Raw genomic sequence first — 24001 nt, 5'->3', positions numbered from 1 at the left:
ATTAAATTGCAGGTGTCATGTCAACTAAGAGCATGGCCTAAATTGACTAGATTTACAGCAATATTTTTCTCTCCCTTGCTCAAATTTTCATTTTCAGCGCCTTTAGCAGGTACTGAAAATTGGAAATTCTTATGCTCTGCAGTTTTGACCAGAAATAGCCACTTTATGATATGTGGGCTCTTAATCTGGTTTTATCAGATGGTAAGGACAAGTGAGAAGACAAGCTTTTATCCTTGTCTTTTGTTCATAAAGGTCTAATCTAATGAAACCAGTCAGGGTAGTTAATAATATGTAAATAAGGAATAAAAGCTTTAAAAGATAGCCATTCAGATTTTTATCCTTTTTTGTTTTCCTAATATTATTAATGGCTAGATATACATTTTTCAGTGAGTGGATGTAAGAAATTGTGAAGATTTGACCACGTAGAAAAGAAGGAATAATATTGTTTGTACCCAGTGAGCCGAAGTTGTTCAGGAAATCAAGAGGGTTTGCAGGTGTAATAGCTAGACTCCCTCCCTATGTCCAGCCTCAGATTTCCTTTTTCTCTGCAACCCTAACTCCTGTGTAACCGACGTCTCAGTGAATTAGCCAGAGCGCGCCAGGAGCACTGCACTGGCCGTGGGGTCCTGCCTGAGCACATTACAGTAGCAGCAGGTCCCCGAGGGTCGGCCTGGTGGGGCCTGAGTCTAAAAATGACCCTTAGTCCAGATGATGAGGTAGGAAATGCCCTTTAAATGGAAAAGAAGTAACAGATTAGGTGAAAATCCTTTTAGCATACTAATGCAATAGCAGAGTTAGTATTGAGATGAAGTCCACAGCACATAGATTGAAAAAAGAAAAAGAAAAAAGCATGGGACACAAACAGGAAACCCATCAAAGAAGTGCAGCAACCTCACTCACCTTGAGATAAGCACAAAATAAAACAAATTCAGAATGGCAGAATTTAAACGTTTGATAATATACAGTGTTGATCAAGGTGGAGAAAAATCAATTCTTTTCTGGAGAGAGTACAAATTGACTGAGCTGTATAAAAAGTATTTTTCATATAAGAAATATGTATTTCTGAGGGCTGAACTAATGCTTCGTTTCTTTTCATCTGCCCTGAAAGAGCTGTTGTACTTATATGCACATGTATACTCACTGCAGCATCATGTATAATCACGAGCATTGAAAACGAACTAAGTGCCCCTGGGACAGGGGGCTGAGTGGACTGTGATGCATAAAGAACACATGGTGCACTCAGTGGTGGGCATGAAGAATGAGCTAGAACTCAGTTTTGGCAGAAAAGTGTCTCCATGCCAGACGGAATGAGAAAAAATGAATTATTAAAGTCTGAGGAGGTGTCACCGTATATTTACAAAGAGAGAAAGAACGCATGAGGTAATGCTATAGATCTTCTACAATATTAGCTTTCAAACTCTTTTGGAAATGACTCACAGTAAGAAACACATTTTATATCTTGCGGGCAGTGGGCTCCGCTCCCGCAATGCACTCTGAAATTGTTCTATCTGCTCTACTCCATTTCATCACAGTTTTCAAAATGCTGATCCTGACCCATTAAACTGAGTGCAGGACTCAACCACAGTTTCCAAAATACTGTTGTGCAGTTACACACTTATGTGTGAGCATAGATAGAAAAGTGAGTGAGGGCAACAGACTGGGAGGATGTTGGATATTGCTTCCGGGAGCAGGCCGATGGGTGGGGTTCCCGGGGGCCTCCAGCCTCTTCTGTCATACTGAGGTTCTGAGTATGCTTGTTTTCTTGGTTTACAAAGGGCATGTGTAATTCAACATTTTTAAGTTTACAATTTTAGAAAGTAAGCCATCAAAACTATTTTTTAAAGAAAGAAATTTACTGGTGTTGAGAAAGAGTGGTCCACGGCTCTCAAAAAGGACAATTTTAAGTAACTTTGCATAACTGAGTACTTGAGAAGACAAACATTCTAGCCAGCGATCTCTGTTTTTGTATCTAGGCCCACAGATGAGCACATTTTCGTGACAAGGTAGAGTCACACCCATGTGATATCCCACTCAAAAGTCATCACAAATCTAAGAATGCTCTGCCAGGCTGTGAAATTTAACTCATTTCCTTAAACCTCTAAGTCCACATAAAAAAAAAAACAAAGTAGCCTTCATAAAAATAATCAAAACCCAAGCTGCTTAGTCTCTGAAAATAGAAAGTTAATGTTCCTGTTGCAACGTGAACTCGCTCACATTACATGGTCTCTAGTTCTCGGTGTGGGTCTGGACAGAGAGTTCCACTTTAAGAATTCTTTCTGCAGGAAGCCACCGCTGCAGACAATCTGACATCTGTACACTTGGCCATCTCTGCAGGCTATGGCTCCAGTCTCTGTTTTCTATTTCAGAGCTGTCTTAATTCCTTCCAATTTACCTTCCCTTTATACCCTAAGGTTATTTAGTATGCCTATTCTCAGTGGTCAAGTAATGGATAATTAGAAGGAGTTAGACACTACCCTAGGGAAGATAGAGCCTTTACATTTCAAACATTGAAACAAAGTATGAAATGCAGATTAACTAGAGCTGGATTATCTCTTGTGTGAATTTTTTAATTAACTCAATGAAGATACCCATAAAGAAAATGTAATTTGTTACCAGCATAGCCTGAAACTGGATTAGTGTGACTCTATGAAGAGAATTTGGGATAAATTATACGTGTCCTACTGCCTGCGACCAGGTCAGAAATCCATGTGAAATTGTAATTTGTAAAAATTAAGGATTTGAAAGATACTTAATTTGAACCAACTCTTGTTACTTAGAATTTCTTGAGGGACCTTTTTCCTTTGTAAGATTATATATTCAGTGTTTGCATTCAGTAATTTTAATTAAATTAATTTGAAATATGTTAAATAAGTTTTAAAATTAAAAGCATGATAGTCTCTTTACTGCACTTAGCTAGAGCCCAGCTTTTCAATGGCCACAGTTCCTACGTGTAATTGCAGGCAAAAATTCCAAGAGATAACCACTCTTTCACATGTTATAAGAAGTGATACATTACAGTAGAAGTCTGAGAAATAAAAGGAATAAATTGTGTATCCCATATTATACTGAAGTGTTAAAGGGTCTGTATATATTGTCGCATTGGTACAATGGGGGTCATTGCATTTTTAGAATTTAACCCCATTTTCTACTAATAATCACCTTTAACAGAGAAAACTAGGGTCTTGATTAACTAATAATTTATCATCCACAGCACCTGCAGGGATTGCTGTACCCAGAAGAAAGTCTGTAAGATCAGTGATCCTATTCAGCAGATCTTAATCCAGAGCACAAAATTATCTACGTCGTGCAGGTCAGTGTTTTAGCTTCTTCTTATCTTTTTCTTTTTTTTCATTTATTTTATTTTCCTTTCCTTTCTTTTCTTTCCTTTCCTTTTTGTTTCTTCCTTTCCTTTCTTTTTTCTGTTCATTTCTTTTCTTTTCCTTTCTTTTCTTTTGTTTTTTTCCCTTTCCTTTCCTTTCTTTTTCTTCTTTTCATCTTAAATATAAATTTGCTGCTAATATTGCTTAAGAACTTTGTGGAACTTTCAGTTGGGTGAATACTTGTTTTTATCCTCCCCAGGCACAAACATTTGGGAACACTATGGCTTAGAAGCAAATCTAGGGAGATAGCAGGTTTAAGAAAGAAAATATATCAGATCTTCTCTATGTTCGCAAACCTGGTCTTTCAGTGTTAGTGTTCAACCAAACCCAATTCAATAGGAGTGGGCAGTCTGTGTGGGGACTGGGGTGGGGACCGAGATGGGCTTTTGAAATAGCTTGACGCCAGGAAGAGGTAGGCAGCGCTCACCCACAAACCCTAGGGATGCTGGGTTAGAACCGGGACCTCTCAGAGAAATGAAAACTAAAAGCACACAAGCCTTAGGATTGTTAAAACTTCCTAATTCTATACTAGAGTAACTCTTAGGCACAAGAAAAGCAATCCCTTTTCAAAAATGACTGTTAATTATTGACAGAAATTTGTCTGACTTGATTGTTCATTTACCAAAGGTTTAGATTGTTGATAGGAAAATTTTGTAGGTACAGAAATGTAGATGTTGGACTAGAAAGTAATTATTATTTTGAGGTTGAAAGTTGCATGTCCTATGTAGCGTATTCATATATTTGACACATACTTATTTGGTGCCTACAATGTGCCATCCACTGTTCTAGGGACTTGAGACCTATCAGCAAACAAAACATATATACAGACCCTCATGCAAAGACTCAGAGAGCCAGTCAGTCTGGGGATTCTGTCAGTTGCCACTTGTAGCAATTTCAATTATGCTCTTAGGTGCAGCAGTCATTTGGCCACTCAAGGCGCTCGCTTTAGCTGACTCTTCATCAATGTGATAACTGGATTGTGATGCCACCGCATGCCATGACATCCTCTGTCCAAGTGGCAAAAACTCAGTACTGGGCTCAGTTCCAAGGGCCCAATCAATTCACTTCCCAAATCTCACCTGTGTGGGTCATACTCCTGGGACACTCATGGAGCCAAATCTGTACCAGAGAGGGTCCAGTCAGAGAGGGAAGTCACTCCTTAGTGTACTGAGCCAGAGCGTCCTACTGTGTAGAAATCTTACCCTTGTGACAGCATGGATGGACCTGGAGAATATGAAGCCAAGTGAAATAAGCCAGAGAAAGACAAATACCATGATCCCACTTACATGTGGAATCTAATAAAATAATCTAACAAAGAAAATAGGAACAGGCCCTGGCTGGTTGGCTCAGTGGTAGAGCATCGGCCTGGCGTGCAGAGGTCCCAGGTTCGATTCCCAGCCGGGGCACACAGGAGAGGCGCCCATCTGCTTTTCCACCCCTCCCCCTCTCCTTCCTCTCTGTCTCTCTCGCAGCTAAGGCTCCATTGGACTAGGGATGGCCCGGGCGCTGGGGATGGCTCCTTGGCCTCTGCCCCAGGCACTGGAGTGGCTCTGGTCACAGCAGAGCGATGCCCCGGAGGGGCAGAGCGTCGCCCCCTGGTGGGCGTGCCGGGTGGATCCCGTTTGGGCGCATGTGGGAGTCGGTCTGACTGTCTCTCCCTGATTCCAGCTTCAGAAAAATACAAAAAAAAGAAAATAGGAACAGACTCATAGATACAGTACACAGACTGATGGATGTCAGGGAGAGGGAGACAGATGGGTAGGGTGAAAACGTGAAGGTATTAAGCAAAAATAGAAAAAGAAAATCCCTGAGACAGAGACAATAGTACGGCGATCACCAAAGGGAAAGCAGGTGGGGGCAGGTAGAAGAGGGTAAAGGGCAGATGAATGATCACAGAAGGAGACTGAGTCTGAGTGGTGAACACACAATGCAACATAGAGGTGATGCTCATAGAATTGTACACTTGATACCTCAGTAACTTCAGTAACCAGTATCACCTCAATAAATTTAAAAAAAATAAAAGGAAAAAGAATAGTAGATGAAATCTATAGCAGATAGTAAAACAATATCTCATAATTTATCTACAAAATTCTACCTCCTGATTAGGGTCCCCGTCCTCTCTTGTCTGACGTATACTACTGACCACACCGAACTGAGAAATTATGTAATAGTCATGGGGTGAAACTGAAGAGAGAACATTGTCTACATTAAGAGTTATATCCACTGGCTTCATCAGCAGAAATTTCCTAATGCAGGAATCTCTTCCCTAAGAAGATAAAAGTTGCAAATAACTTTATTATTCACTTCAGGAACTACCTGAAAGACCCATGAATTTTTGAATAAAAAAGGCCAAATGACATTTTTAACCTGAAGATCCTTTGTACGGTTTGTCATAAAATTCTTCCCTTGTCCTGTTGCCCAGACCTAAACCATGATATCAGCATTCTTACCTAATTGCAATCTCACCCTGCCCACTCAATGAAAGAACGCCTTTATACCACAGTTCAGAATCTGAATAAATATTTCTTCTTCCCTGCCACATCTTAGAACCTACTAATGCTCTGTCCAGGTGGTTCCTCTCCTGACAGTATAGGCAACAACGTCAGTTTGCTAATCAGATTGTTTCCTGTTGTTAGAGAAGTATGAGATGAGCACAGTCCCCATGGCTGTATTCCATGTGATAACGGGATGAGCCTAGATCCGAGGACCATTATCTAAGACTATTTCTGACCATACACTGACTCAGTGACCACAGGAATAATCGGGGGAGGGGGAGGTGTGAGGGGGTCAGTTACCAATCCAGAGATTTAAATGTGTAGTAAGACGAGCCAAGAGTAATGAAAACAGGTCTGTTTAATCTCTGAAGTAAGCCATTTCCTTGTAAGCGAAAGGAAAAAATAAGCAGAGAAGGAAGTGAATAATCCAGGCACCTGTAAAGATGAGTATTAAACCCTTTCCTATCAATTTCTGTCACAATCATCGTTCTGACACACTCTCCACAAAGTGTAACAGGCACTGTAGGTCCAGAAACCTCAAGAAATAAAAAAGATTGGGTGAGAGTTAAAAACAAACAAACAAGCAAACAAAGAAAACCATCTCTTCAAGCACCTTTTCTCATTCTCAAGTACCTGGTAGTTGCAAGTCTTGGCAACAGGGGTGGGAAATTGACAAGCCCCATTGCACCACCAGGTTAGTGTCCGTGCCCATAGCTGCCCATGCCCATTACCGACTACGCCCATTGCGAGCGCAGGTTCTTTGTGGGCACATGCACGTTGCTAGGCACCCCCATTGTGGCACATGCCCGCTTCAGCCCATGGCCATGGCTGCGCATGAGCATTGCTATGCGCTTGCTGTCCGCGTTCTGGGAGGAGAATTGGGTGAGAGGAAGCAGTATTCCTTACACCTTGACTTCTTCTCGCTAGTTGAGACTCAGCTGGTAGGTCCACAGAGCAGCTCTCCAGGTGCTTTAAGTGTGATGAGTGTGAGGAGAGGGCCACTGAACGTCAGTGTTGTGAGGCTGCAGAATTTGTGGCCTCCCAGGAGGAAGGTCCTCAAGGTTGTTAGAATCCGTGGGAGTCCAAAAGACCAGAGTAACAGGCTTTATTGAAAGGAAGAAAGGAACCCTGCCGGGCACTTCTCCTGGGGAGAAGAGTGCAAGTTACAGACTAGGGGCGAGTTATATAGTGTTTGGGAGAGCCTGAGGGGAGACTGAGGCAAAAGTCCTGGTATGTCCGGAATGCTCCTCCTTGGGGGGCTTCGAGCATGTGGATGTTGAATCAAATGTCCTGGGGTGTCTGGAGCCCCTCCTTGGGGCAGCTTGTCAGCTTTTTAGAATTCCTCTGTCTCAGGGGCGATAGTCCAGTAAGGGTGAGGTCTGACAGATAAGCGGAACATGAAGAGGGCAGTTTGGAATCTACAGATCTATCAGAGGTTATCGCCTTTCTTCTCTCAGAGGTCAGTACCGCCAGGGCCCTTGAAGTCATGTAGTGACCTGGACAGGGGAGGATGGAGGGCCGAGGACGGGAGGGGTAGATAAAGTGTCTTAGGGAAACTCTGGGGACCGTTATTTCAAGAACCTGGGTCCTGGAGACACCAGGAATTGCCCAGAGAACACAGAATCCAGAGTCCTCTTTGGGGTCCTGGGCAGGGGCCATGGCAGGCAGCAGAGGAAGGGGCTAGAGACAGGAATGGGGTGGGGCTGTAGCTGCACCCCAGAGATTTGTAGTACACCAAGCAGAGTGTCCGGGAGAAGAGGACACATCCTTCTGTATCACAACTAGTCACCTCTGCCTCCAAGTGCCACATCAGCACAGGAAGCACGTACAGCCTTGAGCCTTTCTTTCTCTGTGTCTTCCAATTGAACACATAAAACAGGAATGTGCTAATCAATGGAGTGTGACCGAAGCGATAGTCACTCAAGTTTCCAGTTTCTAAAATCATTTTCCTAAATGTCTTAATAAAAGAGAATGCAGCTGTGAAAGCAAACGTCTTTTGTCATGTGCTGGAGATGACACTGCCAACTTGGCCGTGACATAAATGGCTTTGCAAGGCCATGTACTTGGTGCAACTGGAAAGCTTGTGTGCACTTGCACTTTCCCTAGGACTTATTTTTAAAGTACTTTCAAATTAAAAGTTAACTTTAACTTTAAAAAATAATGATTTTCACCTCTCTACTCTGTTCCAATGATCTATATGTCTGATTTTATGCCAGGACCATGCTGTTTTGATTACTATGGCCCTGTTGTGTACTTTGCTATATGGCAGTGTGATTTCTCCAACTTTGTTCTTATTTCTGAAGATTACTGAGTCTATTCGGGGCCTTTTGAGATTCCATATGAACTTTTAAAATTTTTATTTTATTTCTGTGAAATATGCATTGGTATCTTGTTAAGAATTGTGTTGAATGTATAGGTTACTTTGGGTAGTATGGACATTTTAATGATATTAATTCTTTCTATCCATGTACACAATTTCACTTATATGTGGAATCTAATAAACAAATAAAAACGGACTCATAAATATACTAAACAGACTGACAGCCATTACAGGGAAGGGGGTTGTTTGGCTGAGTCTAAAAGATGAAGGGATTAAGGGTAAAAAAGATTAAGACTTATAGACACAGACAACAGCATGGTGATTCCCAGAAGGAAACTGGGGTCAGGGGGAGGTAGCAGAGGCTCAAGGGAGGATAAATGGAGAGAGAAGGAGACTGATTTCAGTTAGTATAACAGTTTTTATGTGCAGATGTATTTGTGAATTGATATTCTGTCCAGCAACTTTGCTATATATGATAATTATTCCAAAAGGTTATTTTTAGATCTTTTGTAAGTTTCATGTGTACAATCAAATCATGTTTTAATGCTAACAGGTGTTTTCTGTTATAAACACTGTGCCTTTTCATTCTTTTTTTTCATTTTACAACCATGTACAGATCCACCCAAAACAGTGTTTATAAAATCTAGATTAGTGTATCAAAGTTGTCTTGTTCCTGATAGGAAATGGGAAATTTTAAACATTTCACATTGTTCACTGTAAAGGAAGTTTCATTCCAATCCAAGTTTGGTAAGAATATTAATCTTGAATTTATATTGAGTTCCATCAAATACTGGTGTATTTGTTGAGATGATCATAAGACTTTCTTTCCATTAATCTGTTCATGTGCTGAATGACATAGGTAAATTCCTAGGTTTAACCAAACCTCATATTCATTAAAGGAGGATGCTGGTCATGATATATTATCCTTCTGAATAATCTCCATTTTAATAGTTAATTTAGGATTTTTATGAATGAACTCGAAGTGTAACAAAGACTTTCAACAACGTCCTGTGCCAAAATGCAACTTAGTATATACTTAAAGGCTACCTTCTACTCTTCATGGTCTGTTTGCGGAGATGGGACCGCGGTTTGATGACTTTACTGTATTTCCTCTGTCCCCCCATTGTCCAGAGTGGAGCTGAGGGACTGCCCTGACTGACACCCACTGCTCTAGGCCCATCAGCCCCGCCCCCTCTCCAAAAGGGGGGAGAAAGCCAAGGACGACGCCCTTCAGAGAGGCAGACACACTGGTTGCTACGCGACCCCACCCAGGCTGCCAAACTAGGAAGAAAGGGCCATTTGAAAAGGACCAGGTTTCTGTCCATAGGATACAAGTTTTCAAGGCTGCCACTGCGGAAGGAGCCTCTTAGCCAAGACGGCGGCGGAGTCCGCCCGCGCAGACTCAGAACGCAGCCTCCGACTGAGGAAGACGGCGCGCTGCGCTTTTTTCAAGCAGGACGGGCGGGGGGAGAGGCGGCCTGGCGCTCACACGGGGCCCCACTGCCCCCTGCCGTCCGCAGAAACCGAATGGACACGGACCGGACGGAACCCGGCTGTTCTCCGCCGCCATTGCGCACCAGGTCCCAGTCCCCGTGGCTGAAGGACTCTTCCTGGTGACCATGTCTATCAGGGACGGTCACAGAACCATCCCCAGAGTCCCCGCAAGGCCGCTTCCACAGCCGCGCCCCCGGGCTCCCGGCAACAGGACGGCGGCGATCGGGTGCCGGGCTGGTGCGGGCGGGCTAGATCCGCTGCTGCGCTCTCATGGGCGCATTTGGGGCAGGCCCCGCTGGAGCCCGCAAACCTCACTGGTCCCGGTTGTTTCTGTCCCGGATCCCACGGCCCACACTGAGCTGAGGGACAGGAAGGGCCCGTGTCGGCTAGGTCCCGAGGACCAACTGCCAGGGCGCTCCACCCAGGGCCCCGTACCAATGCCCTCTTCACCATGGCCCTGCCCGTGACGTGTTCTCCTCTGCTCTTGGCTCTTTTGAGCAATCAAGGGGCGACCGGGCGACCTCAAGGCCCTTCAGCCTCATGGGCTCATCCGGGAGCCTAGACGTCCTCAGGAGCATTCTGCAATTTCTACCCATTCTGCATTCCCACCAGCCCTGATCCCTGCCGCCCTCGGTCGTGCCTGGACATCGGGGAACCCCCAGCCCCTGCGTGATACCCTTCGGGCACTCCCTCGCTCCTGGCCTCTTGGGCTCTCCTGCGGCCCATGCCCTCTCACGCCTCTGGTTAGCAGCCTGCAAGGTCTAGGCCTCAGGTGTGGACCCCACAGGCTGCCTCACTTTCCAGCTCAACAGTCTGCCCGCCTGTCCTTACCAGGCTTCTTTAGGACTATAAACTCCCTCTTTAACACAGTGGCTTGATCCTTTCTGACTCTCAACCCAGACCAGACTGTCCCCCTCTGTCCCAGAACGGGACACATCCCTACCTGGATCTGAGCTCTGGAGCATCTATGACAACACATCTAAGCTTTACCTAGAATGGTCTCAAATCCAGAATCAGAAGCCCCCGATTCTCACTCTCCCCTCTTCCTACCCAAACCACTGCCCCACTCACTAGCCGCCCTCTCCTGTCCCAGCGACCTGCCCTACTCATTTCTCCAGACCAGGGGAGCAGGGAGGGAGGGTACTCACTCTTCCCAAATGCATCTAGACCTGTTATTGTCCTGCCTGTCTCTGCCGCCCAGGGGCATCCCTGTGCTGATGGAGCCAGCCCTCCCCTGGGCTCAGGTCCCCGTGCCTTCCACCTACCTACCCGGTGCTCACGGACTGACTTGGCTCCTGCACGTGTCCGTGGTCTCCTCCAACACCAGATGCTCTATGTACACGGGACCATCCCGCAACTAGTGCGGGAGACCCCACCCCTTCCCACCTGTCATTCTGCAGCAACGGGCCCGTTAAGGATGATTTTCATAGTGAAAATCTTTTAACTTCTCCCAACACCATGTTTGCTCCTCAATCCCCTTCAATGAGGCTTCTGTTCCTATGGCTCCTCTGCAACTGGCCTACCCGTGGCCGCCATCACATCCGCGTCCTCTGATCCCACAGTCTCTTCTCTACGCTCATGTTAGAGGACTGTTCTGGCGACCCTGGCACATGGACCCACTTTAGCTAGAGCCTGGGAAGAAGGGAGGCTTATGTGCCAACATATTCTCCTGTTGTCCTCCTCGTGGCACACATTCACAGCATGCCCCGATGGACCCGGGACGGGGTGCGAGGCGTTGTCAACAGGATAGACAAGGGATAAACTCCCCCTGCAGAAGGTCCTCTTATCCAGGCGGGGGGGGGGGGTGGTAAAGGACAGACAGCAGCGGGGGGGGGGGGGGACGGAGGTCCTGCCCTGTGGAGGAGGGAGGTGAGTCCCCCAGAAGTGAAGGGATAACAGCTCATTCACCCTCAGGACACACAGCAGGACCCTCTGCACGGGGATTCTGAAGTCTCTCTGGGCACTGGGACTACTGGACCTTAGGTACCGAGCTCTGCGAAGGTCATCTGAGCCCGGCGGTGCTGGAAGGGGGACCCGGGGGGCTGCACTCCTCCCAGGGGCTGTGGGTGGGGGCGAGATGGAGAAAGCGGCTGCCCAAGGGCAGGGGGTTGAGGAGGGAAGCCGCAGCAGGCAGGGGGCAGAGGACCCGCATCCGAGGCTGTAGAGAGGGCAGTCGTGCCCCGGCGTGCACGGGCGGATGTCGCACGGGTTCACGGGTCGGCACAGTTACCTGAGAGGGAGGCGGCCAGGGGACACCGGGTACCGACCAAGAGGTGAGTCAGAAATGCAAGGTAGGCCTGCCCCACACATGGGGGCTTCCCCACTTGGACCTGGGAGACTAGGGCCATCATGTCCATAGGAACCAGCTAGTGAGGCACAGAGGGGTGTCACAGGTCCCCTCCCCCGATGAGGAAGGAAGTGGGGACGTGGGGCAGAGATCTGAGCGGGAGCGTGTGCGCTGACACTCACTCACTGAGCATCTGTGCTCACCCCCCACCCCCGTGTTGGCGTCGGCCCAGGGCTACGAAAGTGAAGCCACCTCGAACTCGGGGCTGCATCCCTCCCCTTACATTCCGTCCTGCTCAGCGGGCGGCCCTTGTGAGGAAGGTCAGCTCAGCCAGGCCCATGGAATGAACCAGAGTGGGTGCCGGGGCCCCTGAGGAGCGACAGGGAGTCGGCCATGTCTGCACAGCGTCCCCCAGAACTCCTGCCGCGCCCACCTTCCAATCTGTCTCTGACAGGGGACCTCGGGTTCCTGACCTCCTCTCTTGAACCCGGGACAACATCTAAGTGTCCCATCAACGGACCCCTGACACGGGTCACGGTAAGAGGAGACCCCGGTGAGACTCACGGAGTGGAGGAGCTGAGGAGGGTGTCACTGGGCCGCGCAGGGACTCCTCACAGCCGTCTGAGCCCCCACAGGCGATGACAGGCTCCTTCTCCTTGAACAGGAACAGAACAGACCTTCACTTCCAGGCCCGAGTCCCGGAGCTGGGCTTCAGGAAATGTTTCCAGAGCCAGGAGACGAAGCCTGCGGGAACATGCGGAGAGTCAATAGTTTTACAAGGAGAAGTCAGCATTTTCCTCCTTTATTTGATAGTGAATCCTGCCAGTGTCCTTCCAGGGCGCCGAGAGGCCCGGCGGGTGAGAGTCACAGTCCTTGCTGACAGGCCCAGATAATCTCATCTTCAAGGGGGTCCCTGCCCTTGTCTCCCTCACATCCCTGCACCGACACAGGCGCTGCCTCGTGTCCGGGGAAGAGCTGCGACCAAACCCTCCTAGTGACTGACGGTCAGACAGGGCAGGTGTCAGGTCTCCACCTCTGGGAAACGCGTTGCCCCTGGCATTCCCAGTGTGTTTTCTGAAGAGGACACCCACGGAATGATGCAAAAGCACCGACGACATGTCAGACACTGTGTCCCTTGTAACAGGCCTACTTTACACAGAGCTACGGGACTCAGGAAACGCGTATAGATTCGCTCTGCCTCCAGTGGTTCTTGCCTCTCAGAACAGCATACCCACAGCCCTACTCCCTGCGCAGGAGACAGAAGTGCCCTGATGCCCTAGAGTCTCTCCAATCAAAACCACAGTTTATGCCTCACCTGTGGTGGCGCAGTGGATAAAGCATCGACCTGGAAATGCTGAGGTCGCTGGTTCGGAACCCTGGGCTTGCCTGGTCAAGGCACATATGGGAGTTGATGCTTCCAGCTCCTCCCCCCTTCTCTCTCTCTGTCTCTCTCTCCTCTCTCTCTGTCTCTTTCTCTCCCTCTCTCTCTTCTCTGTAAAAATGGATAAATAAAATAAAAAAAACAAACAAACAAACAAAAAACAACCACAGTCTAGGCCCAAAGAAGCTGCCCGGACACTTTGTGCCTCCCGGGGCCCATCTGTAGGACGGGCAGGCTTGGTTTTTCCGTTTCCACAGTCACGCTCCAGCCCGGGTCCCCTTGCCTCATCTTCTGCCGCCTGGCATCTGACTCTAACCTCCCTAACTCCCCCAAACAGGGGCAGGGTGAGGAGCTTTGGAAAGACAGGCGTTCCTCCGCAGAGGCCTGCAGTTCTCATAGCTCCTGGCTGGGGCCCGGTACGGATGGCGGAGCTCTCTCCAGCTTCTCCCTGCACTTTCCTGCTCCTTCACCCGAGAGAATGAGCCCCGGCGATGTCATGGTGGCTGGACACGTGTGGCCCTCGGGAAAATATTAGAAGACCCAAGTCAGGTTTTCCTCTCAGCTTTTAAGAACCCTCCAAGCCATTGGCGGTGACCTGAGGCTAGGTGCGTATCCCAGCTTTGCAGCCCCTGACTCTCCAATCATGAGACAGTTCTTTCCTATTGCTCTGTGGCCTGGCCCAGCTCTTCCTCGTCCGCAGGGCCCCAGAGCGCAGCCTCCTCACCACCAGACACGCTTGGTCAGGGGACAACCTCATCAACAGGCCGTAAGTCAACCGGGGCTTTAAATCCACCTGAGCCCGGCACACAGACAAGACAAAGCCCTCCTGGCTCCTCAGCGCTTCCCGGGCCTCTGTGGTCTGGAAACAAGAGAAAGGCCTTTGCAGAAGTTCTTTTTTATGAACCTCTGGCCCTCTCAAAACACCCACGTACTTGCACAGGTCTGGACACCACCCTGCACCCCAGCCACCTGCACCCACGGCCCTCATCACAGGACTGCTGTCGCCTCCCAGCGCACCACTCATCCTGCCCCTTAGCCTTCTTTGCTTGAACCGCCGATAATTTCTCCTCCTCCGAGTTCACTCTCAGTCTCCTTCTCCCCAGACACCACCGATTGGGGATTTGACTTGGAAGAGGTGGTGTCTCTCACCCCACAGCTCCGTGGGTCACTGAGGGAAGAGTGCGGGCAGGATGGAGGATGGGTCTTCCCGCAGACAGGGCGCTGCTTCAGACCGCTGCTCCTCCCTCCTGCACCGAAAGCGTCTCCTCTGAGGTCCCTGCCGACTCCCAACACTCTGTCATCCTTTCAACACCCGCAGGATCCCTAGGCATTTCTGGTACGTGCATCCTGGGCCGTTCTCTCTCTTACTTTGGAGACGATAAATCACATAGTGAAGAACAAACCGCCCTCTTCTTCTAACACCTGTATCTTAATTCCTTAGGAGCTCAGCGTCCTGACCGTGTAGGGCTCCAGCAGCATCCCCATCGGGTTAGCTCTCCCTCCTCCTCAGTGAGGGGTCAGGACAGAGGAGTGACGGTGAATGGAGGAACAGAGTCCCTGAGCCTGTGGAAGACACGGGACCCTGACACAGGCGGGGACCGATGGGGTGCAGGGGCTTGCGTGCCTGATGGCATGTGAGGGTGTGGGACGTGGACGAGGGCGTGGCTGCTGAGCACAGTCAGCAGCTGGCGTGCCCAGGGGCAGCAGAGAACGTCAGGGCAAAATCGGGTGGATTGGGCTTGTGCACCTCGGAGAAGCCACACCTCACGGGCTCTGTGTTCCCCAGTGGAACGGAAGATTTTTGCGAGAGTGTAAGGTAGAGGTGGAGGTTAGGACGGAGAGGACGGTGGGATGCGATGCTCTCTCCTGGTCACGGGTTTAGGACAACTGAAATTCAGTAAGGTTAGACATTTCTGACGTCAAGGCTCTGGCGCACACATACTGCCAGGTCTGTGTCCCATACAGGGGCGTAGCGGGGGAGTGTGACAAGGGCAGAGAGGACAGAGAGACAGGTGTGAAAAAGCCCCACCTTTTGTGCTGGATGTGGAGGCTCCGGCCACCTAGCTCAGGTATTTACAGCGTATTCCTGATGCGCCAAGGCTGGGGTGCGATCGCAGGATCAAGGCCCATACAGGAACCAGCCAAAGAACGACTCAATGAGTGGAGCAAAGAAATCGATGTCTCTCATCCTCTGTGTGTGTGTCTCATTCTGTCTCTCAAAAAGTCAACCGATCCATTAAAAGTCAAGAAACAGGGAAGAAGGGGAGTTCCTAGTCCTGAGTAGGCTCCGTAAGGAGAAGGAGGGGCCTGCTGGAAGGCAAGGAAAGCTGTGGGGTCCACCCTGGAGATCGCAAGAGGTTGAAGGCTGTTGAAACCGACAGATTAGAAGGATGGGGCTGGTTCAGCCCGGCACAGGTTGAGGAGTCGACCGAGGGCAGTGCTAGAACAACACCGTGAAGGGGAGGAAGGTGCAGGTGGCTTCCTGAGGTTCAAGACCATGACCTTGTGCAAGGTGATGCCTGGTTGACTCAGAGAACGACCCTGAGGTCAGAGCGACCCCTGGGTGACGTGGTCAACCTCCTGGGCCCTAATGTCCCCTGAATGAGGACCGAGTCTCAGTTGTGTAGGTGCAGTGGCTAAAGCAACAACCTGGAACACTGAGGTCACGGGTTTGAAATGCTCGGCTTGCCCAGTCAAGACACATATGGAAGTGGATGTTTCCTGCTCCTCTCCCCCGCCTCTCAAAATGAATAAAATCTAAAAAACAACAAACAAACAAAAAAAAACGAAAAAGAATGAGGCCCGAGAGGAAGTAGGTGTTTGTGCCAAGGCACCAGACTGTTCACAGGCTAGGGAGGGCCTAGGGTGACCGAGAAATTGATAAAGAGCCCCATGCGCCCGCTTGCTGGGGCCCGGAGGTTGGTCCATAGGACGTGGACATCACTGGTTCTGTCAGCTGACAGTCTGGAAAGGGTCCCTGCAACCACTACCAGCGGAGGTGCGCTCGCGGTCAGGCACCGCCCTAAGTTCCGGCCCAGGTCCAAGTCTAGAAGCCTCCCAGGGGGTAGGGTCCTGGACAGGGACCCGGGCTTCCGCGGATGTTGCTATGGTTCCGAGGGCGGGAGGAGGTGCTGGTGGTCTTTCTATGGCAGCGGTCCCCTTGGGCTGGTCCCTGCCTTTTTCGGGCATCTGGTGTTGGTGTGCCCAGAAATCGTCCATCTCTGTGTTTTTGGTTCTTTTTTTTGTTTTGTTTTAGCAACCCAAGGAAACACAGAATTTTTTTTTTTTATAAGTAGAGACAATGGAGCGGAGTTTCTATGGACAGCAGGGGGCAGTGTGGACCCATGAACTCTTCTCAGCCCCGCCTTTTGTGCTTGAAAAAAGTGCATGGAGACATTTCCAGGAGAACTGGCCAATTGTTTCAGTAAAGGAGCTGGCTTGTTCTACTCCCCCCCCCCCCCCCCCCCCCCCACGGGCTGAATTGCACCATTCATTGCAGCAGACCTGACTGTGGAAATCTCCAGGGCCTAGTTCCCTAACTTCTTGGATTTCTGGTGTTTCTGATTCCTGCATGGCTTTTCGTTGGCCTGTATCGGTATATGTCCCGGTGACCCTAGTCACTCGAACCTCAGTGTGAAGCACACCATGTGGAGGGCTGGTAAAAAGAGAGTTCAGCAATCCAAACCACAGTTGCATCACGCACCGATGACCACTGATCATTCGTGATAAATGTCTTTAGAGGACCTCCCTACACCCACGGAAGGTGCATTGCACTCACAATCACATTCATTATGCATTGTGACTTTGGAGGTTTTTACTAAACTCCGGTGTTAAGCAAGAGCTTAGCTACTGTAAAGATCATTTGGAAGGGCTTGAATCATTGGTATTCATTCTCTTCTGAACACCATATGGAGTCTTCCAGACTCAAACGCTAGATTCAATAGCTGCTATAGGAAGCAACAACAACCTCTGGCTCACACCTCAAAGGGACGTACCACACGTACCACTCCTTCACCTTCCTAAGGACGGGAGCTGTATCTGCTCTGTCTATGCTTTACCTTGTATCTGTAACATGTGAGACCCACGGTTCCCTCGGGCCTCCGGCATCCTTACCTTGTAGTCCCCGAGGGCAGGGCCCGGGCTGCCCTGCTCCTGTCCAGTGGGCCGGGTATGGAGAAAACCCAGGGACACCTGTCCTTCATTCACTCCATCATTGTGGCCCTCCGGGTGTAAAGGAAATTCTTTTGAGTATAGTAGCCACTTGTGAAAAAAGAAAAAACACAAAATAAAACTAATCATCTATGACCCCAACCACTTTCCACACGTTCAGCACGTCACCTGGGTCTGTGCAGGCTCATGACACTTCTGTGTCTGAAGCAGAGTTGTGAGGATTGGATGGCTGACATAGGAAATGTATTTATTTTCTTGAAACTCAACCTGGCCCAGGCAGAGCCAAATGGATCTCGCCCTGCCCCTACATGGTTTTGGAGATACCAAACTAGGGGTAGGACAACCTCTGTCAATAAATCCATGCCTGCCTTGCACGGAATCCTACCAGCCGACACATCACATTCCTCTCATCCGGACCGTCACCCGGGGCCTGCGCGGTGGTGTCCCGAGCTACCGAGAATTGAATTTGATGATTTGCTGAGAGGTGCAATGTCTGTCCTATTGTTTTAAATTTTTGTCTGTACTATTGGTGAGATCCGTGATTTTTTCCTCTATTAAAAACCTATGCATTTCCTCTAAATGCTCCTTATGTGAACCAAATCGAGGAGAATTCGTACAAGGAGCTTCAGTGAATTACAAAAGGTGTACTTGAGAAAAATAAGGAAAAAGGAGAAATCAGAATTGTGAAATAAGACGAACTAAAGAAAAACCAAAGGGTGCTAGACAGAAGTGACATTAACTCGCAAACTCCGTGTGTCTCTAGATTGCTGTCTGTCCCTCTCACTCCCATAGGAATACGGCTAATCAGGGCACCCGATGCCATCAGCCCTGCAGCACTGGACCGTCCCAACAGATCATCCACGCTGTGACCCAGGACAGAAGACCGAAGCCCTGAGCGCTCCTTCAAGTCCAAGACTCACCCACCGGGCCTTCCTTCTGGACTCGGTTCCTGAGCCTTGCACACCCCTGGGCTCCCCTCTCTGAAAAGAATCCGCTGTTGATGGAAGGGTTCATCTTCACCAGCAGGTTGTCTTGTCCACGAGTTTATCTGGTCTAAGGGGGGGGGGGGGACACGCTGGAAAACACGAGCAGGGAACCCAGCGTGCCTTGCTTCCAGCCTTGTCTCCTTAAAGGAAAGTTTTCTATTCTTTCATTTTCCTTCCCAGCTGACTTGTGTGTGTGTGTGACCTCCTGTGATCATCAAGAGGTAACGTACAGCGAGGCCCACAGTAACCGTTCTCAAGGACGTCTTCTGACCGCTGCTGGGGCGGGTTAGCTCCAAGGACCCAAGCAGGAGACAGGAATATCTGGAACCAATTTGCGGACGTTCCGGTGACACATCTGTGACAGGTCAAAGAGAAGGCAACTTGACCAACCGCAGTCCTGGACCTGTCTTCTCCGTTCCCAGTTCGGGGCTCCTCCCCCCCTTTCCCTGTGACCTGTACCTCTCTCCTCCACAGCCGCCCCCACTCCCCTTCTTGTCCAAACTCCAGTGGGCTTCAGCTCTGACAGTGACCTGGTCTTAAGGAGACAAACATCCCTTCCATTGGAGGAAATCCCTACCCTCTACTTGAATCGCTCTACGGGGTTTGCTTTTCCCCTTAAGTTCTCCCAATGACTTGACCCCGTTCTCTAGCATCCAAAGCAAAGAGCTGGACAGCGTCACTTGCATGAACCACAGTCACCACTGGGCCGATGCTCACACATCAAGGGGAGCGCCCGCTCCTCCTGATCCTGAGCTTCCAGGAAACCTCCCCCTGAGTCATCATAAAGTCCACGCTATCCGGACACCCTGTGGCAGTGATCTCTCTCAGTAGCCATTTTCTCTCTGGTCTGGAGGGTGGGGACGATGTTACCAAGCTGCCGTTTGCCCAAAGAAGTTGCTGTCCCGAATGGCATCGCACCACACGCAAAGGACTTAGCGGACGGAGTTCCTGACACGTAGTGTACGTTCAGGACATCTGAGCCCCGTGATTTCGTGACAGCTGAGAGCACAAGCCGCGCACTCACAGCTGAAAGGAATAGTGAACCGTCTCCTCTACACCCTCCGGTTACGGACCAAGGGTGTCTGTGCCACACTAACACCCTGAGACGTGCCGTTCCGCACCGTATGCAAGATCAGTAGGATTTGCTATTCGGAAAAGATATGTCGGGGAAACTGAAGAAGCCAGAACCCGACCCAAATTTCTATGGAGTTTGGTTTTCTAATGATGCTGCCATTTGTCACACAAGTCCGTAACTCAGGGTAGGGAGTGCTGATGCATTAGATTTAATTATAACAAAAAAAAAAAGTGGAAGGTTCCCCTTCAAATGATCTTGTCATTACTCCAAGGGTGGGTCTAGTTACTTGGCAGCGTTCCCGACCTCAGCTCAGGACTGACGTTTAGCGTCTGGTACTCCGGAGGATGGCCCGGTCTCTTCGTATTCATCATTTCATTCATCTCCACTCCTCCTTTCCTGCCATGTGACTAAGACTCTATATCTTTTATCTCCTGTCCTCGTGTCCTGTTTCCGCATCAGGGCAACTGCCAAGGTAGCGTCTGAAGTTATCAGCTGGACTTGGGGAGAGAAAGACCACTGCAGTCCGAGGAGGCTTCTTTCAGACACACCACTCACTGTCGGATGAACGCGTTGCCGATTCCAGTAGCGTGCCTGTCACTGGGCCCCTTAGTCCGTGCCCAGTGTTTTCTTCCTTATACACCCTGAACCGAGTTCGTCACATGACCTAAATCCGTCGGCCAGAGAAGCTGGCTAGGGTGAGTGTGGTTTTTGGCCACTGGGCCTAATCACCTTAGGATGCGTTGCAGAATCGAACTGCTGTGGCGTGAGTATGCAGTAGGGCAGGGTCCTTCTGGAACGACTCCAGTGTATTGAGAGCTGATGAAAACGGGGAGCAACGGTCAAACATGCACCCTCTCTGCCAAGGCCAGTCTGTGCTACTTCTGGTTCACTTTCGTCTCACTGAACTTCTCATGGAGCAAAGGCCTTGACACCAGAAAGACTTGGGCTCTGTCCCGAGCCTGTCACCAACAAGCCAAAGGGCCATCAGCCGCTCAGCTGACCTGGCTTAGGAACAAACATCTGAGTTTGAGTCATTCGAGTGATGCAGAGAAGTGCAGACTTGCAAGGGACCAAACGGAGAACGAACAGACAAACAAACCCACAAACACATGGAAAGGCTTTGTGCTAGCTTACAGAACTAGGAAGAGGTGGATCATAAGACCACAAAAGTAAGTTTTGGAAACATCTCGCAATATTTCTGGACCACCCACCCAGCGCTGATTGAGAAAGAATACAAGAGGATGCGCTGCAGCTGCTGCTCCCAGAAAGGGGACGTGCCCTGCTATCTTTGGGTCACAGGTCATGGCCTCTTCCACTCAACATTTACAGAAACCTCCCCCGCCGCCTGTAGTTCAGATGCTTACAGCTTCCTCCTGGTCCAGCAGGCTGCAGGGTCTGGGTCTGATTTTCTTTAGGGGCACATACAAGAATCAAGCATTAAAGGCATAAATAAGTGGAACAAGAAACCTATTTTTCTCCCTCCACCCTCTCGCCACCGCCTCGCAAAAATCAGCTAATTAAATAAATAAATAAATAATTTTCTTTTTTTAAGGGAAGGGGAGATTTGCAAAAGCTTTCAACAGCTTGCGAAATGTCTCCATTATTTTTCAGTAAGAACTCAAAGTGTCAAGAAGACTTTCCAAAACGTCCAGTGCCAAAATGAAACAGTATATATTGTACGTAAAGGGCACCTTCTACTCTTCATGGTCCTTATGCGACGAAGGGACGGCGGTTTGATGACTTGACTGTACTTCCTCTGTCACCCCCATTGTCCAGAGTGGAGCTGAGGGACTGCCCTGACTGACACCCACTGCTCTAGGCCCATCAGCCCCGCCCCCTCTCCAAAAGGGGGGAGAAAGCCAAGGACGACGCCCTTCAGAGAGGCAGACACACTGGTTGCTAGGCGACCCCACTCAGGCTGCCAAACTAGGAAGAAAGACCCATTTGAAAAGGAACGTGTTTCTGTCCACAGGATACAAGTTTTCAGGGCTGCCACTGCCAAAGGAGCTACTTAGCCAAGGTGGCAGCTGAGTGCGCCCGCGCAGACTCAGAACGCAGCCTCCGACTGAGGAAGACGGCGCGCGGCGTTTTTTTCAAGCAGGACGGGCGGGGTGAGAGGCGGCCTGGCGCTCACACGGGGCCCCACTGCCCCCTGCCGTCCGCAGAAACCGAATTGACACGGACCGGATGGAGCACTGCTCTTCTCCACTGCCATTCCGCGCCAGGTCCCAGTCCCCGTGGAAGAAGGACTCTTCCTGGTGACCATGTCTATAAGGGAAGGTCACAGAACCAGGTGCAGAGTCCCGCAACGCCGCTTCCCCAACCGCGCACCCGGGCTCTAGGCGACAGGGCTGGAGCGCAGACGGGGCGTTGTGGGCGGACCTCCGCGAGCTCTTTTACATGAACGGATACAAATATCAGCCATTTGTAATTTCCACAGAACTATTGTGATCTGTCTCACAAACTTATCTATTCAATGTCTTACAAACTTTTAAAGTAACTAAACACAAACACTCTCCACAGGAAATAAATGGTAGTACGTTTCATTAGCAAATGTGGGGTTGTGAATTTACAATTTTGTTTTCAGAAACGGAGAGGAGCAAGTATGATGTGGGTTTAAACAACATCTTTACTTTGACAGGCATTCTCCTTTCCGCAGCCTAAGTTACTGGCCAGGCACAGCAGGTAGTGCTGAGAACCTGCTCTCTTTGTAAAGAAGAGACTAATTCTGATGTTAGATTTCTTCTCTAAGGAAGGTTCTGTTTCCACAGCTGCAATCTAGGCTTTCACAGGAGAAACGTTCAATAATGCTCCCGCTGGGGCCACGTTCCAGACCTACTAGTTCAGCCTCTGGGGACGGTGCACCTGCACCTGTTCTTTTAAACACGCTCCAGGGCAACCATAAGTACAGACCGGGCTCACATCCGCTGGTTTTAAATACGATTTTGGACTGCAAAACCATGCTTGCTATTGCTGAGAAATTAAAAACTTTTTTGGATGTGTGCTTTCTTTCGAGAGCTCTTTAAGGCATACTTACAGAGGCAAATTTAACAACTGGTGCACGGGGAATGCGTCCTGGGCCCCGACTGCTGGAAGACCCTGCAAAACCCCAACTTGACACTTTTTTCTAATGTAAGGGGCCTGATATTTTGTTCTGTGCCCGGGGCCTCAACCGACCTTATTCCACCTCTGTACACTTACTTCATATTACCTTCATATTCAGAACACTTTCACGGACTGAGGAATGTGTTTATGCCATTCGTCCCCTTGCTTGCCTGACACCAGGTGGCAGAGTGGATGCAGAAGGGCCTGGCTGGTGTAAAGGCAGCTGGGGTCCTGTTACCTTGGTTACCACTCTGCTGCACATTCCCAGTGTGTCCCTGAGCTGGAGCAGGGGGCTCTGTGAAGGGGACAGCGCCCCTCCCGACTGCGTGTCTTCCTGTAATCAGAGGCTGAAGCTAAGGGCCGGGGTTGGTTGCCAAGGAAACTGAAGCTGGGTCTGTGCGGTTCCTGAATAGAAACACCTAAGTGGAATTACAGATGCAGGGTGGCTTAAGGGAACCTGTCCTCAGCCACGGATTGAGAGGCAACCATTACGTCCACGCAAAGCACACCTATGTGGAAACACACACAGACACACAGAGACACCCACAGACCTGTGCACTCACCACTCCTGACCTTATAGCTCAGCGACCCCCTCGAGCGGGGACGTCTGGGACACCTGAGGAGGCAGGCGATGAAGGGTCAAGTAGGCAGGATGCAGGATCACAGAAGAGTCACAGGGGTCCCTGCTGGTATAAAAACAATGGTATGATTTTCTCTCTGTGACTGACTAGGACACGGGCATTGCATTTTCTAAATAGCTTGCTTGAGGTATAGTTTTCAGTTATGGTCCAACGCAATGACTTTTAGGAAACTTAATGACTTGTGCAGCCATCACCACATCCAGTTTTAGAACATTTCTAACACCCGAAAGACATCCCGTGTTCCTGCTATGGGTCAATCCCGTTACTACCTCCGGGCCCAGGTAACAGATCATCTACTTTCTGTCTCTGTAGATTTACCTTCTCTGGGATTTCATACAAGTTGACCCACGTGTTACATTTTGTCCCGTTCTCTCCCAATATTTTCTTCCCCCACCTCAGTGCCTCTGGACTAGAACTGGACTCGCTGAACGTGTCTGAACATCTCTGGATTCTGGGTCCCAGTCTGCCACACGGCACAGTATGTTGTCTCAGATGTGACCCCAGATCTCCTCCCACATCCCATACTCGGGTGTGGGGACAGAGCCTTTAGGGGGGGAGGACGGTGGCCGCTGACTCCCAGGGTTGTCCCGTCCACTCATTCTCCTTGTGCCTCCCTGAGAGAAAACTCAGCAGTTAGCGCCGCCCTCAGCGAGGGCCCTATGCCACG

Source organism: Saccopteryx leptura, chromosome X (assembly GCF_036850995.1).
Source record: "Saccopteryx leptura isolate mSacLep1 chromosome X, mSacLep1_pri_phased_curated, whole genome shotgun sequence".
NCBI classification, from domain to species: domain Eukaryota; kingdom Metazoa; phylum Chordata; class Mammalia; order Chiroptera; family Emballonuridae; genus Saccopteryx; species Saccopteryx leptura.
The sequence above is the reverse complement of the archived record's forward strand: the minus strand, read 5'-3'. Positions refer to the sequence as shown.